We start from the raw sequence: 9,831 nt of genomic DNA on the forward strand, positions 1-9,831 counted from the left end.
ATATATTTTTGGGTGGGTCGACCAAACATCATACCCTAACCCGATCCGTTGTCTGTTTTTAACACTAATCTATTTGGATTAGTGACACATGTATCCAACATATTAGATATGAGAATATAATCTTCAAATACATAAAAAACCAATCAAATTTTGGTTGAAATCTTGAGTATTCAGATTCGAGTCTAATTTTATATAAGCTCATGCGTATAGATTCTTTTGATTTTGGAAAAACAAAAGAAGTAGAACTTATTCTTCAATCTTAATCACAATTGTGATCAAGCTGGACATTGGAGAGTATATAAGTGAGTCAATTGTTTCCTAATTTTCTTCACATGCGGAGGGAGCAATTATATACCCACAAGGCAACTGCCATGTACGTCTCCTTCAAAGGCTTCATGTGCAAAGCTTGAATTCCCCAGCAAATGAAGATTGAGCTGCGGGTGATGCCGGCGAGGGGAGACGTACACGAGACTTGTCTTGATCACCGTCGATTCGGATCCGTCATAAACCAACAACAGCACCGGGCTTTTATCAGAATGGACCCAGAGGGGAATTGACAGAGACAGTTGCTCTTCCTAAAAGTTTTATCTGTTTCAGTCCACTAAAATTCTATAAAGTCATCACTGATCGTAAAATCTTACGTTCATCTCTTATGTTTTTCCCCTTTTAAATAAACGTTTAATCTAACAACATTAACTTCTGCCTCTCAGAAAATATTGACGGACTTCCAACTTATCTTCATTAGAGTTCACAGCAACTTTACTCGGTGAATCATCGATCGGGGCCGACCAGAAGCATCATCGACAGCAGCGTTTCTTTGCTGGGGGAATCGGCCTGTTATGGTGTTGCGCCGCTATATATAGGGGTGAATAGAACTCAATCGGGGCCGACCGGAAGCATTATCAATAGCAGCGTTTCTTTGCTAGGGGAATCAGCCTCTTAAGGTGTTGCGCCGCTATATATAAGAGTGAATAAAACTCGATCGGAGTCGATTACAAGTTTCATTAGTATTAACGTTTCTTTGCTGGGGAATCAGCTTGTTACGGTGTTGCCCCGCTATATACAAGAGTGAATAAAACTCTATTAGATTCAAAAAGTTGACTCAAATTTATACATTCAATTTGGGTCAGATTTTTTTTAAAAAAATCGGGTTTAGGTCGGTTTAGGGTTTTTTTAAGAATATGTTTCGGTTGAATTCGAGTTTAGGGTGAAAAATACTCGACCCAGAAAAATTGTAATTTTACCTTATATATTAAGGATAATTATAATAATACCCCTCTATATATTATTTATTTCGATTAAATCCATATTTTTATTGAATAAAATAATATTTTTAATGAATATATATTTCGGGTCGGCTTCGGATTTTATCTAAAAAAATCGGGATGAGTTCAGTTCGGGTGGAAGGTACATATTTTTTTGGTCGGGTTCGAGTTGGGCGGACCAAAAATCTGATCCGAACCATGCCCATCCATAGATGTGACAATCCGATTTTGTCATATTATCTACCGCGTTATCAACCACTATAGATTGCCACGTCAATACCATGAACAACTATTTTAGCACCGTAAATTAACATGCAAACACAGTGACAGTCAACGACGAAAAAAATTGATCAAAGAGCCACATTGAACTTATTTTCTGAGTTAGAGGGTCACATTGAGAGAAATAAAAATAATATGAGTCACATTAGTTTTTAAAAAAAATACATAGACCTATAATGCATTTTTTCCAAAGATATTCTTTAAAAAAAATGATAATAATCCATTTAAAAAAATTATAATAAAGTATAAATACGAAACTTTTGTTTTCCTACGTTAATTTACCCTATTGAGAGCAAGGAAAATCAAAATCAAAATTTCAAGAGACTCTACCCGTCGGCAGCTTTCTTTGATTTCTCTTTCCCCTATTTCAATCTTTGTTTCTGATTCTTCAGTTATCTCCCGATTCGGTTGAAAATCCATCGCCGATTTCTCTTTCCGATCTAAAACCTTAGCATCGGGGAAAACTCTGGCGAGGAACGGCGAAGCTAAATCGGGAGGTTATTGGTTAGGGTAGAGAGGTAAAAAAAAAAAAGAATGTCGGCCGAACAGAAAGAACAAGAACCTAACCCTAACCCAAATGGCAACAATAACGATAATTTGAACAGTGAAACTGAACACGAAGAAAGACAAGGACAAGAAGAGCAAGAACAGGCTCCACGTCAGTCTTCGACGAGAACTCCTTTCACTAATCTCAGTCAGGTTGATGCTGACCTGGCTCTTGCTCGAACCCTACAAGAACAGGTAAATTTTGTTACTTTTTCTTTTTTTAAGTTTAAAAACACGTTCTTTATTTGTGTGCTTATTTAGATTTTTTGAAAATTGTAGGAAAGAGCGTATATGATGCTTAGGATGAATAATGATGGGAGTGATTACGGGGGTTGGGAGGGTGGAAGCTATTTACATGAAGAAGATGATGATTTTGGGGATCCCCATGATCATGATATCACCGATGGTGATGGTGATGATGATGATGATGTTGAGCAGGAAGATCAGGATGAAGGAGAATATGATGGCACTGATGCCGATGATGATGATGGGGATGTGTTTGATGTGCATGCACATGCTGAGAATGGTGAGGAGGATAACGACGCCAGTATTGAACTCGACCCAGCTGCTTTTTCGAGTGACGAGGCTTATTCTAGAGCACTTCAGGATGCCGAAGAAAGAGAAGTGGCTGCTAGATTGTTAGCCTTAGCTGGGATAAATGATAGTGAGTGTTTACTACTACAAGATTCTTGTTAGATGCTTTGAGGTTAATGCCAATGTTAAGATCGCTTACTGAAGTTTTACCAATTTGCAGGAGGAATCTTTACCTTAGAGGATCATGGAGGTAACTCTCAGGTGAGAATTTTGATGACTTATAAGCCTTAATTTCCATGCATATGTCGCAATCTTTATATTCCTTTATGATTTTTTTTTCAATCAGATAAATAGTTTGCATTCTTAGATACAAATGTCTCAATCGAGTGCCTTGATGTTGCTTTATTTTCCTGTATGCCACTTTGGCTGACTTCTTATCTTGTAACTCTGATTGGAAGTTTTCATCAGTGGAGTATTTCACTTGAACTGATTTAAAATAATGGTTTATGGTTATGTGGACTGTTATCTCCATATTAGTATATTATGGATTGAGTTTTTGCTTTTAGGAGACATTTTTATGGAGAGTATGTTAACCAGTAATTAATATTTGTGGTCTCCTACCTACCTGTAGGAAGGGTGCTTCCATTTTTCTTAGTGCATATGACTTATGTCTTTAAGAGGGATATGTTATTAATTTGCCATTTGAATCTGATCACGGGACACGGGATTTTGTTTTCTTATTTCTATGTCATAACTTCAGATGTGCTTGTAAATACTTAGATGGTCATCTATTGTTTTTTGTCATTCATTCGAGCATGCATGCAACTATGCAAGGTTACTGCAATCATATGTTGGGAAGTATTTGGGATTCTAATTTCCTTAATTCCAAAGATGTTCACTTGTAAATTTTTGGATCCTTAGTAATGTGTTTAGTTGTAGCTAACAAAATGGTTCTGTATGTGCATGGTAGCTTATACTTTAGTAGTTTTTACAGGGAATGGTTCTAGAGATAAAACCTTAGAGAGTTATTTCCAGTCCGATGCCTGGGATGGATATATTTGAGTGCTATCATTGAATTACAATGGGCATGTAATTATCTTCTTTTATTAGGTAAAATGAACATGCCAATATTAGCACTCGATTCACTCTTGTTGGCCAATATTAGCACTTGGTTGTAACATTTAAACAATTCCCTCTGCTTTCTCTATGTCAGAGGCAGAGGTCTCCTTCCATACTCTTCATTGATAATATGTTGTCTGGTTCTGTTTTAGGGCCCTGCATATTATGGTTAATTCTTTTACATTTAGTACTATCTTATTGGGTTTTATTCTCTTTCTTACGTCCTTTTAAGGATTGCTGGAGCTTATCATTTCATATAATTTTGGGTCTTATTTTTTTTGCGACTTACATTTGCAGGATACATGGGAAGAAGTTGATCCTGATGAGTTTTCATATGAGGTAAAATGGGTTGTAGATTACTACTGCATTTTATTTTCCTTTTAAACACACTTACCAAGAATGATGCTATCATCCAGGAACTCCTTGCACTTGGTGAAGTAGTTGGAACCGAGAGCAGAGGGCTTTCAGCGGATTCACTTGCCTCCTTGCCTTCCATAACATACAAGGCAGGAAGCAGTCAGATTGGAAGCAATGAATCGTAAGTTTGAAACATGGTTCTTTTCTTTTATGCATGAATTTCATTCATGTGGTGATTATATTTGAATCCTTTGTTTTCAGGTGTGTCATATGCCGTGTAGATTATGAAGACGGTGACTCCTTGACAGTGCTTTCTTGCAAGCATTCATATCATCGTGAGTGCATAAATAACTGGTTGAAAATAAACAAGGTATGCTTAACGACATTTGCATTTAACTGCCATGTATTTTGAGGACACTTGAAGCAATATCTGCATAAGTTTCCTTTAAAAGACAATACTGCCAAATTCTTCCTTCTGATTTGAACTTCTGACCCCCTGTAGTTTTTCTTTCCTGTTCGTTTGTTGCATCATGTACATGTTAGTATAGTATCATATGTTCACAGAAGCTCTTGTAAACATATACGTTAATGCATCATTGTGGTACCGCAGGTCTGTTCTGTTTGTAGTGCTGAGGTATCAACATCGGGTCAGAGCTAGTATTCTCGGATAATCCTCTTAATGGTGCGCCACAAGGTGCCAACTGCTTGTCTTAATACGCATAATGTACCATTTCTTTATGCTAAAAAGACTTGTATCTATAACATCTTCCTTGCTTGTATCCGTTTCATCTATTAACTTTGTGTTAATGCTTTCTTTGGAATTAGTTGACTATATTGGTGTCCAGCTAGGCTTTCCAGAAAATATGATAATCTCCTATGCCTGAATTTGTTTTATTTTCTCATCATCTTTAGAAATTAAGTACTAAAATAGTGAATGAAATTAAAATTTGAAAATCAACTTGAGAGTAAAAGAATTTAAATATCAATTCGAGAGAAGATAATTTAAATACCAAATCGGTTTAAACTAGAATACACAAAGGAAGAAGCATTATGTTAATGTTAAGCATGTACCATTCATGAAATAACAGTTGGTAATCAAAATGCACAGCCAATGGAGCACAGCAGCAGGCAAGAATGATTTAGAAGTGAACTCGGTTAGTCGGTCAAAGTTGGAAAAATCAGAACCCCAAAATATTTGCTCACTTGCCAATTGTGATCTTTCTGCAGGATGAAGGAATAGAATTGCAACTAATTCCAACTTTATTAGCGAGCTCAATCCTGAGTCAAGCAATTTTAGTTAAATCAGTCACTATGTTAAGCTTTTCCATGATTATTACATGCTATATCATGCATCAGTAGTGTCCGTGTCCGATCATTTGTGTTATAAATATAGAGAAGCTACCCTCTGCAGCCTCTCACTAAAGGGGCTAAAAGGCGTATATATAGAGAAGGAATTATAGTATCAACATTTCAAAGCTCGATAACACTGTGAATAGATAGCTCCAGTTTATCCTCTTTTGCCCCATGGTTATGAGGAAGCAGACGAAACTCCTCGGTCAAGCGAACACACTCACCGATGAGGACAAGATTTATAACCATAGTTAGAGGCTGACATTTTGTATGATTGGTAGGGATGGCAAACGGGCGGGTCGGGTGCGGATACCCTCTCCCCATCCTCATACCCACCTAATATTTTTCAATCTACCACCCGTCCACCACTCATGATGGGTACAAATTTTCAAATCCACACCCGCTCGTGCGGGTACATTCTCAAATCCATCCTCACACCCACTACCCACTAGCGACGTACCCGTCTAGACCCGCTTGACAGCAAACTTAAGTTATACATAAGCAACAAACATAAAAAAAATATGTCCATTAAAAAACATAATAAAATAATCCAAAGATTATCTAAGTTAAGTGTTAATATAGATCTTAAAATACATAAAACACCATAATAAAGGACATAATTAAAGTCTATAAACATAAATGACAAACACATAATGTTTTTGTTCTTTGGCACAACATTCTAAAATTTCAGACAATATTTGTGACATATAATACTCCAGTATTATAATCATCATTCTCTATTTTCTCCAACTGAGAGCGCTCCAATTTAAATTCACTACTACCTACTTATATAATAGAAAGTAAAACTATTATAAGTTAGTAACTAAACTTTAATAAGATAATTAAGCACAATTTGACAACTAATATAAACTAAATAATAATATTACCTTTAATATCGGCCCAAAGCCAATTTTGAGCATACATTAATGCTTCAATTGTCTCCGGAAATAGTCGACTACGATAAGGACCAATTACTCTTCCACCTATACTGAATGCAGATTTTGATGGGACAGTGGAGACAGGAATGCCCAAAATATCCTTTGCTATTTGTTGGAGAGTTGGATAAATTACATGTTATATCTTATACAATATTAGAATTTATAAATTAGTCTCTAAAATTACACCTAAATTCATAATGATCTAAAATTTAATGGATATTTAGCTGGACGGGCGGATGTGGGGCGGGCGGATGCGGGGCGGGTAATGTCTCAAACCCATTACCCGCCCACCACCCGCGACGGGTACCACTTTCTAAATCCACACCCGCCCACTACCCGCTAAAATTATACCCATCCCCGCCTCAATTGAAGCGGATGCGGTGCGGAATCTACAAAACTGTACCCGTTTGCCATCCCTAATGACTGGTCCAACAAAGTGTACTGTACATTTTAACATTTAAGCTTTGCCTTACGATCCATAGTCAGATAAAACGATTGATCATGTACAGGGTGTAAAACCTATATGACAAAGAGACGATGAATTATATAATATAAATAACTCATCAAAAAAGCATAAAATTGACTTGAACTCGAATAAAAAATTGAATCTCGAATCGAGCTCGAAAAACTTGGATTCAAAACATTCTCATACTTGACTGAAACTCAAACTCGAATTTAAACCTTAAGTACATGAAAATTTTATATTGTATTAAAAAACAACCTATACATGTTAATATTATTAAGGGTAAACTATGCATTTAATACCTAAACTATCAATTTTGGTCTATTTTAGTACCTAAACTTTCAATTTTTTCAAAACCATACGGAACAATTAGTTTTTGTTTCGTTTTAGTACCCGTTAAAAACTTAACATTAAATTTTGATTTTTTTAGTTTAGGTACTAAAACGAACCAAAATTGATATTATAGGTACTAAATGCGTTAAGTTTTTAACGATAGGTACTAAAATAAAACAAAAATTAAACGTTAGATATTATTTTTAACAAAATTTAAAAGTTTAGGTATTAGAATAGATCAAAATTAATAGTTTAGATACTAAACGTGTAAGTTACCCTATAATTAATGATGATTTTCGAAAGCATAAACTATACAAATTGTCACTATTGTTTGAGTAAAATTTTATTTTTCCCACTAAAATTTTAAAAGTAATAAATAGATCACTAACATCATCGATATATAACAAAATGATCACTTCACCATCATTACGGTTAAATTGATGATGAGGCAACGTTAACAAAAATGTTAATTTATAATTTTACCCTTGAACTGCTACTAAATCATCAATTAAGTCCTTGAACAATGATTTTATATCTGACTTGTCCCCAAATTTTTTTAATTTTTATTTTCTTCAGGTCCATAAACACCAATTTACCCCCAAATTTGTTTAAAGACACTTTTATTTTCATGCCACCACGGTACAACCCACTTCTCCATTATAAACTTTAAATTCGGTTGTATCTAACAGTTCAAAGTCCTTAACAATTCAAGCTTCTCTCAAGAACAAAAATGGAGTTTGAACTTGAAGAACTGCAATTGCATTCCAATAAAGTAGAACGTCCCCAAATTAGCTAAAATTGCTATGTTTTGCCAATCACTTCCCCTTGCAACTTTGCGTTAGTTAATTTCAGACATGGTTTGAGAACATGAAACGAATATGATAAATTTAAGGCTAAGGATTAATTTTGTTTCTGTAGTATATTAAATTTATCATTTTTGTCCTTATGATATTTTCGTATCAATTTAGTCCTGAAAGTTGTTTAATTGCATCATCTTATACCATAAACCCTAACTTAAAACCCTAAACCTTATATAGCAACCCTAACCCCTAAACTCTAACTTAAAACTATAAACAAGAGTATTTTTTTGAAACAAAAATAGTGAATGTTTAAATATTGACACAATTGTGCAATTTCGATAATTAAATTGATGCAAAAACATCATAGGGACGAAATGATAATTATTTTTTTACTCAACTTGACTTGACTCAAAAAAATTAAATTTAAGTTGAGTTATAAAATCAAACTAGATTAATTTGTAATTTTTAATAATTAGTAGTTTGATTTTTAAGCTCGGTGAAATCCTTCAACTTGTATGATGTATGTGTGTGTATATATTGTATATGGTTATAGAAAATCTTTTAAAATTGAATCAAACAATACTATAACATTATAAATGTTCAAAATTAAATTTAAAAAAATCAAATAATTTAACTTGACTCGATTCAAATTTCATAAACTCAAACTGTCTCGAAAAAAATCTCAAATAAAGTTTGAGTATTATTTTCGAAATGGAAATGCTTAACTTGGTTCTAGAGAGAGAAAGAATGAGTTGGATTAGGAGAGAAGAAGAAGAAGAAGAAGAATGGGTTAACGAGAGTTGAAGAAGAAGAAGAAAAAAACAGAAGGGTTAACTGCCACGTCAGTAAAAAAGAAGAAGAAGGTTAACAGAGGGTTAACTGTCATGTTAGAAAAAACTAACGGGAGATAATGATAGAAAAAACTTTGTCCGAATTATTGTCCTTCAATTTATTTTATGATTGAAAAATATACATGGATATATATTTATTTAATTTATAAAGATAAAAATGACATTTTTAACCTAATTTTTTTATTTATAAATATCAAGATTTGAATCACTGATTTTATTTAAGAAATTTAATATTTTATCATATTAGAACAACTGATTATTGGTATCATTTTCTAATTATATTATTATTATTATTATAAAAATATTTTATTTGATATATTTGTAAATTATTATCAATAACTATCGTTAATTGAAGATGGTAGAAAAGAGATAATAGATTGAGATATATATTACAAAAGAAATTGAAGTTAATATGCTCACAAAAGAAGTTATTTTGATTTTTATATTATTTTAAGCTTTATTTTTTAAACTTTTTAATTTTCAATCTTTTATTTTATTTTGATGAATAAATATGATATTTGATTTGAAATGTTAAAAGGATAAATTAAAAATTTTGGAGTCCAACAATTTCGACAATTGTGGTCGACGATGATTGATGTCAGAAACGATGATGACAACGATGGTGATAAGTGACCGCCAATGACATAAATTTTGATTAGATTTAGGGGTAAAATTAATCTTTTATATAAAATTTATGGTTTAAGTTAGTATTTTGATCTAAATTACTATTCTATCTAAATGCAGGGTCAAGTTCAAAATTTAACCATTTTTACCAGTGACCAAAATATGAATCGATGAACAAAAATGATCAAAACCAAAAATTTTCAAAACTTGTGAGTAAAATAGAACAGATAAAAAATATAAGGGACAACTATTGTTATTTAACCCTAATAATTGTCAAAGCGATCAAAACCTTTGCAAGCCCAATATCCTATCCGGTATTTGCCCTCGCAAATCCTTTTCCTTGTCTCAACTGACAAATAACCAAAGCCAAAT

General features: G+C 33.5%; 1 pseudogene; it reads left to right on the forward strand.

Annotated features, from left to right (window-relative positions):
- The first annotated feature begins 1,870 nt into the window (after positions 1 to 1,870).
- LOC120175682 lies at positions 1,871 to 4,921 on the forward strand (annotated as a pseudogene).
- The last annotated feature ends 4,910 nt before the right edge of the window (positions 4,922 to 9,831 follow it).

Source organism: Hibiscus syriacus, unplaced genomic scaffold (genome assembly GCF_006381635.1).
Source record: "Hibiscus syriacus cultivar Baekdansim isolate YM2019G1 unplaced genomic scaffold, ASM638163v2 tig00112206_pilon, whole genome shotgun sequence".
Taxonomy (NCBI): Eukaryota; Viridiplantae; Streptophyta; class Magnoliopsida; order Malvales; family Malvaceae; genus Hibiscus; species Hibiscus syriacus.